We start from the raw sequence: 25,226 nt of genomic DNA on the forward strand, positions 1-25,226 counted from the left end.
ACACATTTCCCAACGACTCCATGGTGTGAAAAGCAGGGAGGTGCTAGTGCTGAAGCTACAGTTTGTGTTGTGTTCATCCAAAATGTTGAGAAAGAAAAATCAAGAGATACACACAGATGTTGGACAGGATGCAAAATGGCACAAGGCAAAATGTTGGGGTTTTTTTCATTTGCTAATGTTCATGAACAGAAGGAACAAAAGTCAGAAGTTACTTCCGTGCTACAAATTCAGTAGTACCAAACAAATCACCTCCAAACCATTATCAGCTCAAGATGGTCATGTCTGATACACAGTCTGCTGCAGGATATGGGAATGTGCTCCATAGGTATTCCACTGGCAGCTGGGCCTCCCTATATCTTGGCCTGTCCTGTGTGGTGATCAGTGTGAGACTACAGCTTGTGTTTTCATAACAAAATTAAAGGTTCTTTTGGAATTCACTCCCAGGGTTTGGTGAGGCTGCTGTGCTGGTGTGGGCTCTCTGCAGCAGTACTGCTGTTCTCTCTTATATAGTCTAGAGCAAAACACAGGGCACAGCCAGTGAGGGGCTATGGCCCCTTTGCCCTCCTATCCAGCAAATCAGCCCTGGTTTTACCTTCCTTACTAATATGTTCTGCATAAAGTTAACTTGAAGTTAAAATGCAGTTTTCTCCTTTTTATTATCTTTATTATTGGTAGAAGCAGATGACTGAATACCACTTTTATTTCTAAATAGTTTAACTTTCTGGTTTACAGATTCATGTTTACAGATTCATGTTTCATTCATGTGTATGTGTTTACTGTTTGTACACAGTTTCTATTAGAATTATGTTTTTAATGATAAAGTTGGTTCCAAGTCCTATAAGCTCATTCACATTGTTCTCCTGCCCTTTCTTTTGTGTGTTCCCAGGCCCAGGGACAGCGTCATCTCATGCAGTGCTGGGGCACCTCTGGCACAGCAAGAAGTAGTGGGGGCAGAGGAGCAGTGTGAGATTGCACTGGAGAATACAGTGTGTGTCCCCTTGGAGTGACTCCAAGTACCTGCTTGCAGACCAACTCCTCAGTTTCTCCTGTGCTCCACCACTGTGCTGCAAACTACTGGGTCAGCCGTCAGACGGTGCTTGGACTTCAGCTCCTGCAGCAGAGAACAGGATTTGGTGTCCTGCTGCGCAACTCAGGGGAAGGCTTGAGGCAGAAGCCACCCCTGCAGTTCGCAGGATGTAGTAATGGAAGTGCTTTCTTCATCAGCAAAGGCATTTAATGAACCTTCTACTTCCAACCACCGCTCCTCTGTGTCACAGTTCAGTGCAGCCCGAGAAGCCTGTGTCACAGGACCTTGGGTCTGAAGGTTAAAAATCCCTCTTGCAAAGGCCTTGAGAGCTTGTTTTTTGTGTTTACCTTTGTTTTGATTGCAATCGTTTCCCCACGACCCCTACTTTCTCCTTAGCACAACTGACCCATTTGCAAACGGCAGCGAGCTGCTGGAAGTCAGAAACTGCTCTTCTGCTGGCTTTACTACGAACAAAACTGTGATCGCCTACGCAGCGAGTACCTCCTTAGCACGCCAGGCTGAGGGGGCTATCACTCTGCAGCATCGTTCCAGGAACAGCAGTTTGGTGCCGGTGCAGACAGCATCCAGCCCTTCAGCTGTGGCTGAAGTGCAGTTTCTGGAAGAATGGTTTTATGGGAGAGGATTTAGGGAAATCTTGACTCTGCAACCTGGTCTACATTTAAGACTCTGGCAGGTATAATAGTATTGCTCGAGCAGGATTTGTTGTTACTTTTCAGGCAGTTATGTCGATAAAATCTCTTGATGTGGAAGTAACTATAGCAGTACAGAATTCTCTTAAATACTAACTGTTCTGTTTCTTATATAGGAATTACTTTGAGAATGTAATGCCCTTCGTTATGACTTTACACTTAAATACATCTTCTGTTTAATTGTTTAGAGCAGGTTAGAGAGTGCTGAGGTGACTAGCTCATGCTATCCTTAACAGATAAAACTTGAGTATCTTTGGAAAAACAGCTTTTCTTTATGACTTTTGTTTTTTCAGATGTCTCTGTTCCGGTCTTTGTCTATAACTAGCCATATATAACAGATATGGATGCATGTGCCTGTGCATACAGATTTATCTGTTTCGTGCACACACATACAGATTTGAGAAGCTCTAGAGCACAGTTGTTTGCATAATGAGTTTCGTTTTTCTTCACAGGTCAGCACCTTAAGCGAACCTTGGAAAAACTATTGTGCGATCAGTCATCACTCTGAAGCAGCAGCACCCGTTTGGTAAAGGTAGTCTTGGATAAAAATGTATGGTTTCAGTGACTTGTCGTTGAAACCTTGTGGTTTCTGTGTAGGTGGCTGTATAGGCTGGACACGTTTGACATCCTTGTTTCTGAGCTGTGAAATCTGTACATCTAATTTATGAAAATTATCTCTGGTTTAATTTTATTTTTTTTTTAATGAAGTCAACATATTTTCCTTGCATTCAGTGGAAACAGTAATGGAAATAGTTTAAAGATGCACTGTGAGCATGTTTTGACCTCAAAGAGCGAGACTAATCAAGATACTCTTGGTTACGCTGAAGGTCTAAGAAGGAAATTAAAATTAAATACAGAGAGCCAGATGTGAGAGGAAAGCATTTTTCAAGTGTGGAGACAAAGAGTAGCTAACTGTGGGAAATGACATAGACATTATAAAATGAAAATATTCCAAGTGAGAATTTGATTTAAAAAAAACCAACTAGCTAAGTAAGGTAATTTAGAATAAACCACGATACCAGTACCATTTAAGGTAACCAGCAATATCTGTGGTCTTTTGGGTGGTCTAAATAAATAAGTTTACATGTAAGGTAAATCCATGACTAAAGAATCTAAAGGTAGGACAAAGAACTGCAGCAGAAGCAGGTGGAATCCCACAAAAACATAATTGATCAATTGTGTGCTTTTTTTCTTTCATAATTGAGTTTTATGCCACTTTCAGTGAATTGATTCACATAATCATCAAGTTTGGAAGAGACCTTCATGATCATCTAGTCCAGCTGTCAAGCAACACCACCATGAGGGTGGAATGTGCTGCTGATGATGCAGGGGATTTGGCAGGTCTGCACAGCTGGATTTGGAAGGAGGGGAGAGTAAGTTGGCTTCGCTATGTCATGTATGTGGAAACACATCCATGTCTCCATCACTCAACTGGAGCCAGGAGAGCCATGGACCCACCTCTTCTAGCCTTCATTCCTTCCCTCACTCTTCTCCCTTCTGCTCTGGTGAGTGTCTCCTGTGCTGTAACTGCCCAGAAAGCTGAGCTGTGGCAATACAGGATACCTGAGCCTCTAAACTGGCAAATCCTGTTCCCTTCACTGTCGGGAGCAGTGACTACAGTGACTGCCCAGACTTCTGAGTTTTCCCCAACAACAGTTTTGCCTCTGGCAGGCAAGTTCCCAGAAGAATATACACCCTTCCCTGTTAGTGAACCTATGGAAATGTATTAAAAATGAGCAAAGACCTCTGTACAGAAAATGAAGGCGAAGAAAAAGGAAATTCAAAATACAAAATTTCTTGCTGAAATATAAATGAAATGACTATTTGTGTGAAAATAATGACTGACTGTATTTGTGGGAGTACAAAAATCTGTCTGAAAACATTAGTCAGAGACTTCTTTGTGAGCAAAGATTGAAAGTGTGATCACCCACTGACAGTTATTTCAGATGGATGACTGCAAGATTCATCTTAATAATTTTCAGTAATTTCCATATTGAAACATCAATAGAAGACCATAGCTTTTAATTCCTTGCTACTATCTCATTAGTCCTCCCAGGAGAGTTGTTCCTTTTCAAGGAAAAAAAAATAAAATAATTAAAAGTGTTACTCTAACGTTATACCTTTGACTGTAAAATTAAGTTGTCTTGTCCTGCTTGTGTTTTCTTTTCAGAAACCTGAGGCAGTAAACACATGACTGCATCTGTAGGTGAATATACAAGACAATAGTAAAATTGGTCTCTAAAACTACTCTTTTGGGCAAGGACATTTTTCTTGCAGACTTAAAAGTTGATACCTGTTCCCGGAGCAGACAGTGCTGTTTCTCTGAACTAACCTGTGGGAAACCAAGAGACAAACAAAGAGGCACTGAAGATCTTCTAGTCCAGAACAACGGAGGCTTTTGAAAATCATCTTTCCCATGTCCTGAGATATGCAGATAAACAAGGATGAGCTTTCTTTAATAATAGCATCCAGAATTTACCCAGAAGCAATATCATAAGATTCAGCGTTCTTTGCCATATAGCTCAATTCCCCCTCCCTATCCTCCTGTTCTGATTATCATAGGGATTGCACAACTACTTTGTTGTTGCCCCTGGGAAGACTCTATCAGTGCCTTTTTTTCTCTTTGTAGCTAAGCCTGCCGTTCTTCAAATCCCTTTTGGGCATTTTTAGGTGGTTTCTTATCCGCTGCATTTCTACTTGTTTTTCCCAGCTTATTGTCCTCCTCACTCACCTGCCCTTCGCTGGCCAGGGACAGGCAGTGAACCACAAGTGTTAACACCTTTGCCCTGGGCACCTCCTCTCCCTCCCAGGATAGTTCTGTTCCAGATGCTGGGGATCAAAAGCAGCTCCTTAAATCTCCCCTTCTGCAGGTTGGACCCCCCTCCTCCCCGATGCGGAGGGCCCAGCTGAAAAGTCACAGGACTGATGGCACTCTGAAGGCTGCCAAGTAATTCTACTTGATACCGCTGCACAAAGGGCAAAAACGTGAAGGGAAATGGAAACATTAAACCTGAGAACAGGAAAACTCACGAGAATGTCAGAAACGGCCTGAAGGAAAAAGGAGACAAAGCTGTAATTTCCAAAACAATACTGGGAGATCAAAGGAGGCTGATGCGCTTTGAAATCGCTGTCTGTGGCAGATCTGCAGGGAAAGGTTAAACAGGAACATTATTTTGAAGGGTGCTGTGAAAAATACAGGCAAAGAGGCAATAGACCCTCTAGATTTTTTCTTAGCTCTCTTCTTGCCATTGCCCTCTGCACTTCTGCATTGACCACATTGAGAAATGTCACCATTTACTTCACTTTAAATTATCTTTTAAATTGAGCAGAGGTTAAACAGTTTTACCGTCTGACACAATCACATGCCATGGAAACTCTCCTTACTCATTCTCTGAGCCACCTTGTTTTCTTCTTTATTGCAAGACCTGGCTCAATGCTTTTAAGGATTGACCTGCTCAGATTTTCCCTTTCAGCTCTATTCTTCATTAGATCCTGAGTGATTTTAGTGGTTTCGTCCAGTTTCTGCCAAAACAGATAAATAATTAGAAGTGGCAAAATGTTTCATGCTTTATCTTTTTATCTGACAGAAAGATACATAGTGAAGCTGTTGGAATTTAAACTGTATCTTTATGTTTAACCCGTTCCATGATGTTAAAGAAAGACAGCTTTAGCTTTTTTATAAGGTTAAGAGGATGGTCAGGAGAAGCCAGTATTTTATGCATTAAATTGTCTTGTCTCAATTAAATTGTATATTTCATACAATACATTGTCTTCTCATTAGGGTAATTCATTCTTCAGTGTTATTTAAAATCTTCTATAAGTTAGTGGAAAATGGCCTAATATGGGTTCATGTGGACTGCTGTGCCTTACTAGTTCTTTAGACCTACACAGCACTTTTTTTAGCACCTTGTGAAAATGGGGTAAACCAACCATATTTAGCTATTTTTTGGTTCCTGTTTTATCCATTGATAGGAAAGACAGTCCCTTTGGCTGCCTCTTGCTCTGGACTTCCTCTAGAAAATGTGTATATTCCTTACTGAAAGGGTTCAAGAGAACCTGAACCTTCAAGGAGTTAATTTACTTTTCTTTTAATACCAGCCAAGATTTCATTGTGAAGGACACCGTGCACAAATAAGAGCGGCTCAGTGCCTAGAGCAAGCATTCATGCACTGGTATGAATCAGATCAGCCTCAATCCACACCTCCATCACTTCTCAGTCTAGTACTGAGAAAGCTTTCCAGGGCTGATTAGTCATTTGTTTTAAGTGCAATAAATGTCAGAGAAACTAATTAAAAAAAGGACCTCAGTAAATGTGAGGCATAGCTGCTCTCTAGTGGACTCGTGAATAGTGTCAGCAATGCTAAGTACACTTAGCCCCAGAAAATAATCATGTAAAAAGGAATCATGTAGGTACTCTGCTGAGAGACAGAAGATGAAAACTTCCTGCACCTCTGAGTTAAGCTGCTTCCTTGTTTCCTTGCCATATCTCCCCTCCTTATGTATCTGACTTACACCAGAGTTACAGTGAAATAGCAGAATAGCAGCTTTAAAAATATCTCCAGTGCTGTGGTGAGCAATATTTCATTGTCTGTGTGTTCTAGTTTTGTTTGCAGATGACAGTGTTTCCATTTAGCATCGTGTGAGAGTGGCAAGTATCTCAGAGGTGAGGAAAACCATTTTATCAGAAAAGGGGAGGTGTTCAAAGTACAAGTGCTTACTTCCTTACGCGGTATGGAAAGCAGAGGGAAAAGTACCTACTGCACAGAGGACCTTCCCTTCTGGCAATGTGAGATCCTCTTGGGCTTTCTTAGGAAAAAACCTATGTAATCAAGGTCAAATCAAGCCAGCCTGCCCAGGCATAAGTGTGTGCCCACAGAGGACATTGGGCAGCCAGGTCCTGCCCAGCAGGGTGTGGGGCTGGATGTGGTGCTGAGCAACGCTCAGCCTACAAACACCCCCAGGGACCACACTTCTATTCCTGACCTTCCCAGCAGCTTCACTGGCTCAGTGTTTAGCTTACTGTGCACTTTATGTCAAGGAATTCTGCTATATCCACCAAAATGCCCACAGAAATAATCTTCTGCCTGTATTGATTTACTGACAGGTAATCTTTAAAAGAATTTCAGAGCAAGTCTATCTGTTACGTTCTTTTATTGCAGTAACTTCAAAAATCAGTGACTGGTTTCATGAGCAGCCCCTGAGATAACTTAGGGACCAAATAATATGACTCAAACCCACTAAAGTTTTACAGGACTGACTGAAAAAGTTAAATCTTTAATACTATGAACAAAATAGTGTGAGCAGCAGATCAGCCTTTTGAAGAAAGCCTTGATGCTGTGCAAGAACTATTCAGCCATAGACAAAGGACTGGTGTGTTTTCTGCACCTTTTAGTCACAAATCCAAATTACAGCATCATAGGCACTGCTGTGAACAAAGTGAACTCCATCCCAGCTGGAGCCAGTACACCCACAGTGATTAAACTGGTTTGATTGTGGATCCTCTGGTTTCAGTAAACCACATTAATTCTTTTCTGGCAGGGACAAAGTCTATGATTTCTGATTGCTAATCTGTTGCTCACTAATAATTATTTGCATCTCCTCTTGGGAAGGAGTTCACTGAGTTCTTGTCCTATGACGTACCTAGAAAGAGGTGGGTGTTTGGTTCTGTACCTGAAGTTCTAAGCTATGTGTCTGTAAGTGTTTCCACTTCTGCATCTGAGCAGAGGTATTAAACACCTTTCTTTTACTCAAACTGTGGAAAGACTTCCTTATTAGAAGTAAAAAATCTGGATTTTGTAGTCTATATCCCCAAGTAAATGGGTGTATTGTCCCTTGCCACTTCCATTGTGAATATGTTTGAACATGTGTGGCTGAGGTGCTGATCTTTGGCACTACACAAACACCTAACCTTTAATATTGCCGTGTAGATGATGCCAGAGAATGGAAAGTAAGTCTGACTTTTGCTACCCTTATTAACCAGTGGATCCATCCTTTAGTCCGGTGGGAGTGACTAAACAGTGGTTTAAATGAAAAAGACTCAGACTTAAAAATAGGAAATGCTTTTTGTTTCCATAGGGAACTTAACAGGCTCATCTGAAGGACAGCCTTGATCTGTGAAAATACTTCAGTCTGAACTGTGGAGAGGTGAAAATATATATATGAAAACTAATATTTTCTATTTCCTTTTTGTTCAGCTTCCTGTATGCTGAGCCCAGGTTGTTTATTCTTCTGAATGATGCAATGGGTTAACGGATTATATGTGGGTTATCAGTAAGGAAATCTGAAGGTACAAGGACCATAACAGTACCTTATGTTTCACTTTGATTAAACTGGTGGAATTCCGTGCAAATGGAAAATTGTGGAGGTGTACGGCCTTCATTTTATCAAGAGGATACAGTAGGAAGTCACGCAAAACATAAACTACCATATTATTTCTAAATCACGAAATACCTTGAAGGCTTTCAATTCAAAATCCATGCAGTCTTTTTACAAAAGATAAAATACGTGTGTAGTCCATTCTGCTGAGGTTTAGGGAGATGTGAGACTCAGGGGAAGGGTGTAGTGGATTTACCTGGCAGCCAAGAGAAGTCACCAGGAGGTTGCCATTCTCTAACTTAGCTTGAACTATAATGATAATGAGTGGGTTTCCTTTTGGAGACTGCTTTCCACGACAAACAGCCTTGTGCATGTAAAAACCCTTTATTTGCTTTAGAAATCTAAGTAAATTTAGAATAATTTAAATCAATTTTTAAAAATAAAATGTCTTTTTTGTTTCTTTGCTGCTTTAGAGAATATATGGCAATGCAGAGTAAGCTCAGTTGCCTTTTAGAAAAAAAAAAAGTTGGTGCACAGGGAAGCTGCCCTTAATCCCCCACACCTGGGAGCTTCAAGGTGCATGTAGTGTCACGCTCAGCATGGCAGAGCTTCCCTCATGGGAATCCACACCAGCCTGGCTGTCATCCAAACCCTCATGCAATGCAGTCTGCTCCCCTCCAGGTAAGCCATGAGAAATGCCTGAGTATCCATGCACAGGAAAGGCAGCAGCAGGACCATTTCAGTAGCTATGTTCCCCATCGTGCGTCTAAAATATGTATGGATGGCAGGAACAGCCCCTCTGTGCCTTAGGCAAAAGTATTTGATGCTCTATTTGGACAGCAACCAAGATTTTCTTTGGGGTGGATCTGATAGACATTGTTCTGTGCCTAACTGCTCTTTTTTAAATAAGGATCAGTAATAACATTTGGTTGAGAACCAGCAGGGAGGGAATGCCTTTGGCTTACCCCACCTTTGTGCTGTGTGTTTTGAAAGTGGGGTGGGGTGGGTTTTATTTTGATAGACCATTATCTAGGAGGGAAGCAAATAGCCTGAAACTTCAACCTGATTAGTGTCTCGTTCCTCACTAATGTTGTCATTTATATGCCACACAACTGCCTGTGAGGGCAGCCAGGAGCTAAGGACAGTCGTTTACGCTAGAGGCTTCAGATGTTCTTGCCCCCATCGCCCTGAATTTCCTCTGCTTTCACTTGTGTGAGGAGGACTCTTTTCCTTCTTACTTTTTGCTCTCTTTCTGTGACACTGGCAGCACTGGGGCACTCTGGCATCTTTCACCCGTGCACCAAGAAGGAAATGTCCTTTTCTGAGTTATGGGAGGAGGAGTTATGCTGGGGTGCCGTGTAGCTGAGATCATGTCTCTTATGTCTCACCAGTTGAGAGAAAACAACACTCAGTATTCTGAGGCTGATAAAGGACCTCTAATGCTCAGGTTACCTCAAACCACAGTTAAAAAGGGGTGCAGATGTGGTTATGGTGGGTGTCTTGGAGAAGAGAGGGTGATACTAGAGGGGTTGAGTCCAACATCCTTCATGCCTGGAGGAACACCACCACATCCCAAGAGCACATTTGTGGGAGACAGCTGCTCCTTCTGCAGGAGGCAACAACATCTGCAGCACCTTTGGGAACAGCTGCTGCAATAGAGATGCCAAGCCATCCTCTTCTCCTCCTTCAAATCCTTCCTGGCAAACAGTTTTCCTGGGATGACTTCACCAAGTACATCAGTTTACCCAAGGCTCTGAGAATTAAATGTGCGGGCAATATTTTTCTCCTAAATTTATAGGCAAGAGGTACATGAGTGACTGACTTCAGTGCCTACTATGTACCTCCTACTGCAAGATGCAGGACCTGCATGGGCTCAGCACTGGTAAGAATCTCTGTGACATTAGTCACAGCTAGTGGCTACCCACAGTCACTCTGGCTGTCTGAGCAAGAAAGCTTGTGGGTTTGTTTCAGCTTCCTTGCTAGAAGTCTCAAAGCCAGACATCCTCATTTTGGGCAAGAGATGCATTCCCAAACCTGACTTATCCTTCTTATTACTTGCTATTTTAGCCACTTGCTATTTTGGCAACTGTTTCATCTTTTACTTCTGCCCTGTGAGCGTGTCAGTGCCTGGTGCTCCCAGAGCATTCTGCGCTGCCTCGATGGTATCACTGCATCCTCATCCACTCAATGGTATCACTGCATCCTCATCCACTCGATGGTATCACTGCATCCTCATCCACTGCTTCCTCCCGCTGCTCCGGAGCATCTCTGACATCACCAACCTGCCAGTGCTGCTGCAAAACTGGCATGTCCTCATCACTCTGCTCCCATGAGGGCAAAGAAACAGCTCCCAGGGCCTCACTGGAAAGCCCATGACTCCCAGTATCTTCTTTTTCTCTCAATAGTGACCATTTCTCTCCCTGGCTTCAGAATCTTTGTTTCCGTTTTAAACAGATTAATTTTGTTTGCCTTGACAGAGGCTTTTTTTTTTTTTCTCTTAAGCTCTGCCTCGTTGCTTCTCCACTCCTTCCTAAATCTCAGACGGAAAATGCCTCTTCCTGTCCCCAGACTTGTTTTTCTCTTCTGCTGGGACTGATTTAATTGTTATTCTGCTCTTCCAATATTGCTCAAAAGGTGTAGCAGAAAACAAAGTTGTATTGTATTGAAACAGAAAACAATTTCAGAGTGGGATGAATCACCCTTTCTTCAACCCCCACCTAAAAACAATAAAAAAAAAAAGATGATTCACTGTAGAAAGTCTATGTGAGGTTTCTCAAATTCAGTTCTGGTTTATCATCTGTGAGGCAATGCTGTGCTTGTCATTCTGGCAATGTGGTATCACTTTACTTGAAAATGGCTTGGAGGTTTTACTGATTCATTCTGGGAGATTAGTTTGTTGGTAAATTAGAAGGTTAATTTTGATTCTTTCACGAAGCATTTGAAACATATTTCGGACTATAGAAAATTTCAGTAAATTGAAGTAAATATATAATAAAAGATAACAAGAAATGTGATAAAAATACAACACGCTTAAAACCAATGTAAGGCAGTGTGGGTTTTTTTATGAGACACGCCTCAGTATCATCAAGGGCAAGATCTTTGTGAGGTAATTCAGTACAATTAGGCTGACACTGATAACATCATCTCTAATTAAATTACAGAAAATGGATAAAAAGAAGACATCAAACCTGAGGGACAGTGATACTTGATGTACATTTCTCAGGGTGCAGGAGTAATGCCTGGTGCCACAGGCTGCCAGTGCTACCCCAGGTGGGTGCTGGGGATGGTTCTTAGTCCCCTCAGGCTGGATCCAGCCTTGCAGTTGCCTTGGCCTATCTGTGTTTCCATCTCCATATGGTGAGTGGAATGAGTGTTTTGTAATCTGGGTGAAAATGTACATTGTTCATCTGTCTACTTTTGTGTTATCACATGATCCCCAAAGAGGGAGACCACAGAACAGCTTTGGTGGAAGTTGAGCTGTGTGCATCAGCTGCAGGAGCACTCTGGAGACACTGAGGGGACTGGGCATGTCTTGGGGACTGGTCTGTGGGGATAAGGGAAGTTTCTCAAACTCGCAACAAATTGCAATGGATATAAATAAAAAATGTAGGTGCAGTACTGAATAAAGGGTACTGAAATACTCTTTATTTTCCATTTCCCTAACAGGCTTTTTTCAAAATTACTGCAAGAAGGACTTGAAGTAACCAAGCCTTGCCACCCAGGAGAGAGAAAAGGATCTGAGAAGTGGCACATGCCTCCTTCCCAAGCCCCCCCATGTCTTGGCTGCTAACCCTGGCTCCAACAGGTCAGTGCAGCACCGGGACATTTCGGGAGGAAGTGTGATTAAGAGGGTGACAAAAGTCAGTGGATCCTGCCAGGCAGCCCTATCACAGGAGGTGTGATGTTTATGGCAGTGCTGACGTGCTTGCTGTGAGTTAAAAAAAGGGCACATGAGGTCAAATGGCCCAGCTCTTTGGCTCCCTCGCTGAGGGCCATCTGGAGTAGAAATCAAACTGCTGCATGGTGAAAGCTTTTTCATGAATCACTTTTAATTAATACTCGTGGTGGTGGTGGGAAGGGGCAACATGCAGAGGGATTAGTGCTGAGTGTGGCCAGAAGCACTGCTGCTGACAGGGCACGCTTCCCGTGTTGGCACAGGCACAATGGAGCAGCGCTGTACCAAGATCTGCAACTGCACATAAACTGTATGTGTTGACAGTTTCCCCACATAGACTCTGTTAGGATTGCCAACCAAACTGCCTCTGGAGCGAGTCCAGAGCAGAGCCACTAAGTCGATCGCAGGGCTGGAGCACCTCTCCTATGAAAACAGGCTGAGAGAGTTGGGGCTGTTCAGCCTGGAGAAGAGAAGGCTCTGGGGAGACCTTAGAGCACCTTCCAGTACCTAAAAGGGCTCCAAGAGACTTTTAGGGTAGGGACTTTTCACAAGGCTTGGAGTGATAGAAGAAGGGGGAATGGCCTCAAGCTGCAGGATGGTAGGTTTAGATTGGATATCAGGAAGAAATTCTTTACTATGAGGGTGGTGAGGCACTGGCACGGGTTACCCAGAGAGGTTGTGGACTCTCCATCTGTAGAAGTGTTCCAAGACCAGGTTGGATGGGGCTCTGAGCAACCTGGTCTAGTGGAAGGTATCCCTGTCTGTGGCTGGGGGGTTGAAACTAGATGGTCTGTAAGGTCCCTTCCAACCCAAAGCATTCTGTGATTCCATGATTAACTAAATTTTCACAATCTACACGCTTTAGAGCTACTTTTGATGTACTTATCAACCACATTTACTAATAAGGCAGCAAAAGTGGTAGACATAATTTATTTATTATTTATTTAGAAATAATCTCGTATGATTTAACTAGTCTGCTTTGTTTGGGGGAATTTTCTGTTCTTCCTAGCATATAACAGATACTGTTCCTAGTGTACTGAGAGTATTCATATTCATGTGGAGGAAAATGAAAATCCCTCATCCATAACTGAATTTGAAGCTGAGTATATCACAGAGAGAAAATAATATATATGTGTTTCATACCTTTGGTGTATTCTAAGTCTATGAGATGTCACACCAGGTTTTTTATGAGACACAAAAGCTGTGGAAGCTTTTGCCTCAATATCATCAAGGGCAAGACCTTTGTGAGGTTCAGTACAATTAGGCTGACACTGATAACATCGTCTCTAGTTAAATTACAGAAAATGGATAAAAAGAAAACATCAAACCTAGGATGAAAACATCAAACCTCTTTCTAAAAAGAAGACTACTCCTAGGGCAGCAAGAGTTGTGTATAAGTTTTGTCACACACAAGAAAGGACTAGTGCACTTTGTTCTGGGGAGTTTGTTGTCATAATCAAGATGCAGAGAGTCCAGAATCTGCAAAAATGGCAATAATTCTTCAGCCTGAAAAGAAGTAGGGGAAGACTTGAGAGAGGCTTTCACCCAGCTTCAGTCAGGCTGGCAAGGTGCAGCTTCCCTTTACAAAACTGGATTCACTTACACCCGTATAGGTCATCACAGCTACAGTAACATGAGTACTGGAGTTTCTACCAGAGTGCCAGCAGTGCCCTTCACATGCCTCCTTTCCTCAGTGATAGGAAACCTGGGAATATCCAGAAACTCTCTGTCTACATGTGTCAAAACCTGCCCCTTCAGAAATCCCACTGGGGTCTGTGGTCACGGATGCTCACATGTGGGCACACGTGGGTGTCAGTCTGTTCCCTATCAGCAAACGTCAGTGTGAAAACTTCTGCTGCTTTGTGGCAAAAGGGAACATGAGGACATTCACACATCCTTTCTGTGGGTGCCCAGGTGGTGTCTTTAGCTTAGAAATGTACCCTTTTACATCAGATGATGAATAAGATATGATCAAACCTGGATGCTACATCTACCACCAAGAACATTAAGCACATGAACAGCAATAAGGCTGTGTTTTAAAAAGAACAGGGCAGCATAATAAAGGATTTAAAGATAACTTCTTTCAATGAAGTGAAGTATAAAAAATGTAGGCTGATCTGCTGTCACTTTACTGTTTTGCCTTACATTTTGCAATCCCATACGTGAATAGAAATAAATTTTAATTCTAACACAAATATGCTTGTAGATTTGAATTTCTGAGGATAAAATTTGCTCCTCAGTACATAGACAGATGTTCTATAGATCTGGCCCTAATTGCAGGCAAAGACAAACTTGTCTGCCAAAGCACTATTCAGCCACCTGAGAGTTTTACGGCAGCAGGTAATTCTCAGATACTGAAAAAGTTGTAAAACACCAAAGGTTCTTGTTCAAGATTACCTTTAAAATGCTATTTTGTGCACTGAAAATGTTTTCCCCCTGAAGCCTTTGTCAGTAGTATTTCCTTAGTATTTCCTGCAACTGAAAAAGGCATAAGAGGTGTTTTTACTTGGTTGCTGTCTTAGAAGGTCAAGTTTCATTAAGCAGACTAGGACTCAGATATTCCATGAAGTTCTGAATTGAATTTAAAAAAGTAACTTAACAGCAGTGATTGTGAAATTAATTTAATTTGACATTTAAATTGAAGGGCTAGATAACCTAAAATAAGAATTTTACATTTGTGAAGAAAAATAAATAGCAGCACTTGCTGTACGCTTAGTTTGGAAAGCTGTTCTGTAGCATAACCAAATGAATCCCTCTCCTGTGCACACATGGTCAGGGTTAGGGTAGAAACTTTGATTTCAGACTAATTATTTCCGCTAAGAACTTCAGAGTATTTCAATTCGTAACTTGATCTTTGTGGTCTGCAGTTTGTATTACGTGGACTTTACTTTAGTATTTGTTCTTATAGATCTGCCCATTGCTCCAAACCATGCCTAGGTCACAATGATGAAAATTTCTCCAATTCACTGTGGAACTCAGTGCTTAAGTCGTCGGACAAAGTATCAAAAAACATCTGAATATGTTTTATAGATACAGTAATAAAAATGAAAGGGATAGCAGAAGGTTTCTGCCAGAGCAATGCCAACTATGTGATACGCCCTAAGGAATGACTCAAATAATGGGATAGGTTCATGAATACAGAAAAGAACTGTTGAAGAAAAATGTCTTTATCCACATACTCATGGAGTAACATTACAACATGACCAATCTTACCAAGTTTCACAATGAATAGTAACTGGGAACTGAGAAAAGCAAACTGTTGCCCAAACATCATTACCGTAAATGTAAAGGAAAAGAAACACTGTAGGTGGGGATAGTAGTTCTGAGCCATTCCTTTGGTGTCTTATATGTAACTGTCCCAAAAAAACCCCAAGAGGACTTCACCACCAGAAATCTCCCATCCTGCAGACAGCGCTGTCTGTTCTTGCCCTCTTGGCCACAACCCCTGAGCACCTCTGACGGCAATTAAAAAACGAACTCCATCTGATGTGTTTCACGTTTCCACCCCTGGTCGGGGATCTTTTCCCTTCTGTCTGCGGTTGTTTAACCTTGATCCAGTCATTCAGGTGAGAACAGAGAAAAGTGGAAACAAGTCTATGTTATTTTGCCCTGTGTGTCGAGACGCAGTGTGGCCACCACCACCTCAGCACGGGCAGGGACGGGCTCAGCAGCCTTTGAGCTCAAGTGTTCTCTGAAAACAAAACAGTGTTTTGATTATGGCTCAATGACATTTTATTTGGTTCAAATAAAATGTAATTATTTTACCAACTGGCTGCTGAAAATAGCGACTTGCGGAATTTTCCCCTGGGTATGGCTGTTGAACCACAGGGGAGATTGTGGGGAAGCACCGTTCAGGTGCCAAGCTCCAGAGTCCAGGGCGCAGCCATCGAAAGCCCCCCATTTTGCAAAGTCATCCTTTGCACGTCATATGTGTTTATACTGTGTTATTTGCAAGCTGTTCAGCTGCAACAAAAATTTCTGTGGAGCGGGGAGCAGAGGAGCGTGCTTTGGGATAAGATCCAGGCTGATGTTTCCATCAGCCACGAGCTGTCTACGTTGCACTGGCAGCTACGAATTAGGTGACTCAGTCCTGTGTGGTCACAGCGAGGCAGAAAATAGCAGTGTTTGTGGCACGCAGGGTGGTGAGGCTGGTCCCATCCTGTTTAGTAAATCAGCTTTTGAAACGACCACTGCACTTTTCCTTTCTCTGGTGCAACACCCAGACCAGCCTGCTTAATTTTACAATATCCAAGTATATCCAAATATAAGCCAGTGCTTTCAAAAGCAAGTCTTGGAAACTGTGTGTGAAAATTGCCCCCCCTCCACTCAGACACCTAAATAAAGAGCCTGCCTTCAGAAACACACTTTGAAAAACCCCAGTCTTTATCATTAGTGACATTTTGTTGAGATCTGTTATCTGTGTGGTTCTACAAGTGACCTAGAATAAGAAGAGCAGAATTCTTGTTTTTAGAAATAGGAAAATTTGCCCTTTAGGGAGTAGTCCATGACGCAGAAATATTCAGGGTGGCTGTTGGCCTTTGCTGTGGCTGTCATTGCATGGGATGCTCTTTCTAAGCTGTGTGGAATTGCCCTGTGGCAATCAACGAGCAAAAGCAGCTGGAGATGATGCAGGGTGGTTTTGTTGGCAGGGTTTCTTTCCCGAGGCGGATAAATCCACCACATCAGCGGTGTGCCCAGGGCAGCAGAGCAGGGGGAATTCGTGGCACACCACAGCATTTGCAGGGACTGCTGCAGGCCACAGCCACAGTGTGGATTGAGGTCGCGCTCGGTTTTTTCACCGTTTTCTTTCACTGTATCTGCAGCCAAAAAATCATCTGTCTGGCTTTGTTTTAGCTTTGCTTCGGCAGAACCAAAGCAGATTTCCTCCTGTCTGTTGCAGCAGGGTGCAAAGGCTTGGGACAGGTCTATTCCTAATGTCAAGCAGTGGCATAAAGGTCCCAGGTGCTCAGCACAGTCAGGGGACTTGTGTGGGCAGAGAAGAGCGTGAGATGGGTTTTGGCTGTGTATTTCTCCCGTTTCATGTTGCACAGAGTCTGGCTGCGTATTTATATCAACCAGGAGTCAGGAAGCATGGAAAATACCATACAACATTTGATTTTATCATTGTTATTAGGAATACACCACCCCAAAGACCCTAATTCTGAGCGCTAGCTTACAGGAAAACTAGAGCCTGTCTGATCCCCATTAGGACTTCTCTTCGAGTTAGTGAGCTCCAACTAGGAATACTTATTTTTTCAGAGGTAATCCAAGAGCAGAGGGTATAGCTCTTACCAGAAGGCATCTTTGAAATTACTACATTTGGAGGCCTATTATAGGACTCAGTCTATATGTAGAAGTGTTGGACTCACTTGAGGAAGGGGTCCTTAATTTTGTTTTGTATCTCTAGGTGCAACCTTGAAGTTTCCCACACATCATCCTTTTCTGATTGAATAGCGAAGGGGAAAATGGTTTGCTGAAAGGGCACGTGAGGCAGAGCACTGTCTAATATTTAATCTGGATAAAGTTAGATTAGGACAAAAAAGACTTAGAGGAGACCATGAACTACTTTGCCTATCGGAAATATGCAAGAAGAATTGCCATGCTTGGCAAAGTCTGTCTATAAATCCTAGAAATTCAATATTTAGAAGAAGCAATCACGAGTGCAAGATCTTCTTTCTCCCTCTTGGTAACCAACACAAGAAAGAATAAAAATGGATGAACCAAATGGGGATCCATCAGTCCCATTAGAAAGATCTGCTTTTCAGCAGATCCAGATTCCACCCTTCGAAATGCAGAGCAGGAACATGAGCTTAAACAAGAGCTAAAGTCTTCCCAAAACTAAATAGACACTATTCTGTAGTCTTACCTTTTCAGTGTGCATTCTGCCTCCAAATGACTGATCCATAAAATGGCAAATGGCAGTATTGAAATGAGCGCTGTGCAAGATTAAAAAAATAATGAATAAACCATTTGCCTCTGTCAATGGTTTAAAGAGAAGAGGCTGTATCTGCAGTTCTGCGTTTCTTTGGTATAGGAAGCAAACAGGTCTGCGAAGAGGCTTCTTAAAATCAAAAAATTTCAACCTAACCGCTGGTTCCGCTGTGTATTAGTGCATCTGTTGGCTTGTGGGGGCTTCTCTTACTCAGAATTGAACTGAGACTTACAGGAACATTTGTTTACTATGTATTTGACCAACCAGGTATAACCTAGCAACTAAATTACAAAGAAAAGACCAATGCATTAGGATAGGAACATGATTTTTAAGGTCTATTTAAGGTGAAAAACATACACAGATCATAAGCACATGCTGCTGGGATGAAGCTTTGCAGGAACCAGGGGACATTTGCTTGTTCAAGGCAAAGGTTGCTAAGAGGAATGCATGATATGACACTGAATATATATATATATATATATATATAAAGAATTTCAGTACAACAAGATATAAACTCAGAAGTCTCCAGCTACAGGTCAGATACTTTACTGCTTAAATAGACTTTGCTTGATTCCTCTAGATTCAAGTTTGTGATGTTGGGCTTCAAAATTCCCCAGATTTGCATGAAATAGAAGATGTGCAGCTGAGGGCTTATGTCAAATGAAAGGAGTTAACCTGCTGAGAAAACCTCATCCTCAAGGAATATTTTTCCTAAAATCCTTATGCCTGCTTTGTAGTGAATTATTCTGAACAAAAAAAGTAAGGGGTTTGCTTTTGAGGGGTAGAAGAGGTTTTTGGGTGTGTTGCTCTGGTTGTGAATTGCAGCCAGCACTTTGTTTGCAGCTCACACTGGTGCATGTTTTTCTGTCAGGCAGCAGAGTGATTATCACTGTTATTAATCTTCACTTCCAATAATTAATCAATTTCTGAGAATAAGAGAAAAATATATTTCAATTGTTAAAGCACTTTCACTGAGAGTCTCTTAATAGTTCCCACCTCTGGAACAAAGTTGTCATGTTTCTCTGCAGAAGAGAGAAGGTGTCACCCACACCAGTGTCCCAAAAACACCTTCCTCAAACGCAGCCAGGTGACAAACCCTGAGCATCTTGCTGGTGCTGCTGCCAAAATACCTTTCTAGAGGCTGACAGTGGAATTGCTCAACGCACCTGAGGATGCTGTGGCTGTGAGAAAAGGGCCTTTGCAAGGCCCCAAAAGTCTGCAAATCATGAGTCAGACTCCCTGAAAAGAGCAGGAAGGAAGGGCATTTTTAATTTTTATTTTATCTATGTGTGAGCATAAGGCAGTACAGTGTTAATTTTTTGGCTTCACAGATAGGGGATATCTGTGGGTTTGATGGTATGAGGTTTTCAGATGCTTCCTCGGTTACCAAACCTGAAATAAACTGTGTCCTCCACCTACCCCTCATTACCCCAGCAGTTAATCCTGCCCCTGATTTGATCAAGCTCCACCAGTCTCCTCTAACAAGGAGATTTGGATCAGTACACCACACAAAAAAGTGTGGATTTTTTACAAGAACATATGCTGGATTTACCTGGTTTACAAAGTAGTGCAAACAATGAGAAAGATCAATAAATTGGGTGCTTTTCCTTTGAATAGCAAGAATCCTGTGGGGAAATCTGCAGAGTCATGTAATTAAAGGCTGATAATGGAAGTCAGCAACAGGCTGGATTAAGTTTGAACAAGTGCTTATTGCTGCTGCACTTCATAATTATGAAAGTTGGGCTTTGCAAGTGTGCTGCCTTTCCCTGACAATTTTATGTGCCTCCAGAGAGTTATGTTTGAAGACAGGATATTAATTAATCATGCCTCTTCTGGATTCAGAGAGAGATTTGCTAGAGACTACAATTTTGTTCCAAAAGTGAAATGGTATTCACTTACATAAACCTTATGGCATTAAATCATGGCATAATGAGATCTATCCAAGTGGGAGGTATATTATTGAAATCCTATGGTTTTTCACCCTTGCTCTTCTCAGGGTCAGTTCCAAAATCTCAAAAACTCCCAGCTCCCCCATTTTTAATTATATTTTTCACATTTTGCCATTCCTGTCCGAATCTTATGGATTTCATTTTTGGGTCCTTTGAACTGACTAAAGTAACACTTGAGACATTGTGCTGACCTTGGAGTTCTCCTAGGTCTGTGAGCTCTGAAACAAGAGTTGTCCTCTTTGAAGGTAGAAACAAAATTGTGCATTTCATGCATTGCAAAGACAAAACCTCCAGATACATCACCCAGCATTGCTACAGAAATGTCTCTGAAGAAGCAGACAGGTTTTGCTCACGTTGAAACTGTTTTGCTCTGTATCTGGATTTTCTCTCCAAAGCTGTCTAACCTCATTCACAGCAGAGCCACAGGCAGAGTTGTGTTGTACACCTGCATGGCCTGCTCTTCTTAAAAACTTATTTTCTGCATTACTCTCTCACTACTCACCTCTGTTTTCCTCCATCTTCCCGTGCTTTTGTACCAAGGAAAATCTCAGTATTCAGAGATAGGGACGGAGAGGAGGTGCTTGGAACTGTTTCACAGGGTTTCTATTTACAAAAGCATTTCTGAACCACTTAAAATCTTTTGGTTAAGGTAAGGGAGATCAGTATCTGCCAAAAGTAAGCCCTCAGAGGCATTTCCACAGCCACATAAAACAAGCAGCCACCTGTGACTAAGTTGTGCAAGTTGTGTAGTACCAACAGGATCCTGGTTTTCCTCATCTGTTTTGTTCTCTGTTATGCTCTGGAAGTTGCATTTGACAGCAAGTGCTATGATGTGATGTAAATAAATAGGTCATTCATAAACAGTTTTACAAGTCATTGTTTTATCAGCCATTAAATATCAGCAAATGTTCATTAAAAAAGCATTGAGAACAACTAGAAAAACTAGAAGGCCAAACAGTCATAAGAGGGTGTGATATGCCTTGTTTTAGCACCATGATTTTCATATTGTAGTGAAAATTCCACTACAAAGGGGGCTATGGAAGGCTGGAGAGGGACTTTTCACAAGGGCATGAAGTGATAGGACAAGGGGGAATGATCTTAAATTGAGGGAGGGCAGGTTTAGATTAGAAATTAGGAAGAAATCCTTTATTATAATGGTGGTGAGGGACTGCAATGGGTTACCCAGAGAAGCTGTGGACTCCCCATCCCTGGAGATGTTCAAGGCCAGGTTGGATGGGGCTCTGAGCAACCTGGTCTGGTGGAAGGTGTCCTGCCCATGTCAGGAGGGGTGGAACGAGATGGTCTGTAAAGTCCCTTCCAATCCAAACCATTCTGTGACTCTGTAATTAACACACCTTATCTAGTTTGCTGAAGAAGAAATTGTTAAGAGCTTCTATGTTTTGAACATTATTGTAAGAGATTGACTGAAATTGGATGGTTTATACCTTGTGCCAAGCTGCCTGTTGGCAGGGATTTGGATACAGAGCTTTTACTCTAAGCCTTGGAGGAACTTCCTCTGTTGCTTTCTGGTGTATACCTATTGTTTGTGACTTGAAATAGATCCCCTGTTGTGTTATCCTTCAGCTAAAGGTGGAAATTCATTCAAATCTCCTTTAGAATTCAGGTTTTAACCTTTAAAAGAAATCTGGAAAAACGTCAGTGGGAGTCAGGCTGAGGGTAAGCAGAACTTGCCATTCCTGCTCTCCACACTTCTCACCAGCTCCCTCCTGGAGACTGCTTGGACTTCCCAAGGCAGAGAAGGAGACTCATGCCCTTGGTGTCAGACTTAGAAAAGGATTTTACAGTTGTCACAAGTGTGGTGTGTTGTGTTAGTGGCAGCACTGTGGTTGCTGACAGCTCCCTACTGCTAAACGCAAAGGCCAATTTGCAGCATGGATTAGGCACCCACGGACAACTCAGAGCTGATTTTACTTGGTATTTATTGATGCCCAGTGTCTTGCTTCTCACTCAGACTTGCAACTTGGGCATCATCTTTGTTGAGGACTGTTCTGTTTCCAGATAATGCTTAAATTTGGATGCGCGCATTCAGTAACGTAAGGATTTTATTCACAATGTTAAACTTTCTTCTTGTCTCTGTTATTGCAGGATTCTTCTTGGCTTTCTCATAGTCCTTGCCTGCTACTGAAAAGCTAATTTGCCAAGACTACCTCTCTGCTTAAATAGTTTCTGTGATACCTTTGCTGTATTACATGCCTGTTCATCCAAGTCAAGCCTTGTGATCATCTCCCACTTGCTGTTGGCACATTCCCTTCCACCTCTCCTTAACCTATGCTCCAAGGCTTTGCCACCCTCTTGTTACCTATTTAAGAGTGCACTTTTTTTTTGGTATTTCCAAAGGCTCAGTCATCTTCAGATGGCTTTTCTAAGAAGTGACTGTCAGAAGGATGTTTACAGTCCTTGGATTTCTGGCCAACACCATCTTATTTATTATCTGTTTCGGCTGAGGTTGAAAGCTTTCTAGGGCATGGGGCTGTTACTGTTCTGCTTGGATAGTCCCTAAAACAACTTGTATGCAAATAATAATAGTGGTAATTGCTAGGAACTCAGTGAATGTTATCAAGTAAAATCTACTGAAGCTAATGTCATGTTTTTAAAAGAGATGGTGCCTTGAACAAGCCAATTTCTCAATGGAAACTGCTGAAATAAGTGTGAAATGATTTCATTTTTGTCAAAGACTTATGTCACCTTTTGAACTGCAAAAGTTTCAGGATGGCAACAATGCCACAAAAAATTACTGTCCTAGGCTCCGTTTTCCATTCAGTACCTAGATTCAGTTTGAATCAGTGCTTCACTCTTAAAACCAAATTATTTTATATGTCACCTGCCACCTTGAGATTTGCAGGTGGTGTTCAAAAACCGCCTTAAACTTTTGAACTCCTGGACAATGAACCAGCAGCTCACATGTGATTCCTTGGTATAAATTCATTCTAACCCCAACATGTAGAAGGAAATTCACTCTAAGAATGCAGCTGTAGATATTAAGAAATGTCTCATATGGCCATGATGTATCTGTAAACTGTCACTATGAAATAGTTTGTGTGATAAGGGACACGCTGAACCTGGTCAAAGGGGAACCTGTGGTGTAACCAGCTCTTCCCTGAGCCAGGCCGATGGTGGAGCCAACCCCTCTGACACCTCCTTGGTGTTGAACAGCAGTGTTAAACAGCAGTGTTAAACCATCCAGGTGGTGACCCAGTCATGGTAAAATATTTGTGGGGCCTTGTTTCTTCCTTTGGCAGAGATTACAAAGGCAGACTACAGTCTGCCCATCAGGCTAGGCCAAAAGCACTTGGTGTAGTGAATGAATCCATGCCAAGACAGAGTTAGGAAGGGCTGGTTTGTTTTTCCCTTGACATGTACCTGTTTTCTCCTCTCTGTGCTTTCCTATCTTGGTCAACATGAGCACGCAACAAATGTGATAGGAAATGGATGTCAGGAGAATTTTTCTCCCCTTTATTGTCTGAATGGTCTTGCTTCTTAAACTTCCTAGGAGAAGTTCAGGTGGCTAAACAGAGTGGAAGGACACTGCTGGAGGCACAGGGGCAGCAGGTTTGCTAAAGGGTAAAGCCTCCAAGGAAGCATGGCACTAAGGAAGAAGGATTGCATGAGGGTTGTGGGATTGGCTGGGACACCGATGACAAGTTCTGATCCAAGTTGCTTATACGCCGTTGGAGACTTGGGGTGGGAAGGTTTGTGCTGCATAGGACTGACTGAGGCTGTTTGGTTGCTTTCCTAAGACAACCTCTCCCAGTCCCACCTCAGCGTTTAGGGATCTCAGGTCTCTTCTTGTCAACTTTTACGGGAGCAGCTTCTCAAAAGCGCTTTTGTCTGGAGCAATTGCCCAGACAGCTGGGCAAACCCATGCCAGTCTGTCCCTGTGTTTCCTTTCCCAAGAGCAATACTCCACTTTAGACTGGAGAGCCAGGCACTGGCTGCCTGACCCAGGATGCTTGTGGTCTTCTCAGAATAACACCACCCTCGACATGAGCTTGGCAAGTGCCGCAGGGAACTCACGGAAGGAAACAATTTGGATCTGTGAGCAAAGACTTCAGTTGCTTTCCCAGCTCTATGCGTTGACAGCCATCGTCTGTCAAGCAGCTTTGGCGGTATTCAACTGGTACTGGCAAGTTCAGAGACTGAAGCTGCCTTGGCTGGTTGCACCCACCTCCGCAATCATGGAACACGGCTGGAAGTGAGCCCGGATGGGTGGGAGGTGAGAGCAGCACCTCCGGAGCCACCAGGGCTGTGCTGGCCCAGCAGCATGGCAAGAGTCGAGACTTGAGTAAGTCCCTTGTGCTTGAAGTCAAACATCCTTCTGGGCTGGGGAAGACCAGTGAGGGCGAGGTGTGACATCCCCAAAGAGCCAAAGAGCAGAGACAGAATGAGGTGGGATGGGAGAGGCCATTTCCTGGTGGCTCTGGCGGATCCCCATGTGGGGAGGTAGCGCCAGGCACACACCTTGGAGCATTGAGGCTGGCAAAGCAGCGGGGCTGTGGGCAGGCAGTGCTGGCTCTGGGCTCTGCTCACAGCTCCCTGTGCCCTGGGATGCTGTCAGCAAGGTCCTGGGACATGGCCCTGAGCCCACAGACATCGCCTGTGCCACAACCTCCCCTTTGTTTTTCGTGGCGACGCATCCAGAGGCTGTAGCTGCGTTTCCTACACCCACTGGGAGGATGTGGGATTTTCCTGGCTGCGAAATGCAGCAGCAAAGAAGCTCTGCAGGCTGGGCCAGTGACTCAGCTCCTGGTGATGTGCAGGGGACAGTACAGACAGGCTCTCCCCTCTCTCTGTGCCCAGCAGCCCAAGCCACGGTGCCCTTGAACACCTTAATCCTTTTGTTTTCCACCCCACTCTTAATTTTGCCACACAGGAGGTGAAGAAATTAATCCCGCCAGCAGGAGATACCCCAACTGGTTTGGAGAAACAAACACATGATTTTTATTTTAAAAATACTTCATTCCTTTCATCATAGTCATTTCTGCAGAAACACAGTCAGAAGTTGCTGTGTAGGAGTATGGATTTCTGGTAACAAGGCCACCTACACAGATCCACCGCAGGAAATAGGAAGCCCAAACCTAAAGCCTTCATTGTTTAAGGCCCAGTTTTTGCAGAAGTGCTAAGCTGAGGGCAATGGGAATAGATGATGCTGAGCCCTTAGCAGGAGGTGGTCAGGATTGCACCATTCTCAGCCTTGACTTGGTGAGTCAGAGCATTGCATGGCATTTGATAGGCAGGAGGATTCTGAATCTCTCCACAAAAATCCCCGCGTAATAAATAATATCCTGTTTAATACAACTGTTGCATCTTGTTTTGGAACTAGGAAGAATAAAAATACTTGTTTCTTCCCACTCCCCTTCTAAAAGAAGTTTCATTTTTG

Source organism: Lepidothrix coronata, unplaced genomic scaffold, assembly GCF_001604755.1.
Source record: "Lepidothrix coronata isolate B3197 unplaced genomic scaffold, Lepidothrix_coronata-1.0 Scaffold116, whole genome shotgun sequence".
Lineage (NCBI taxonomy): Eukaryota > Metazoa > Chordata > Aves > Passeriformes > Pipridae > Lepidothrix > Lepidothrix coronata.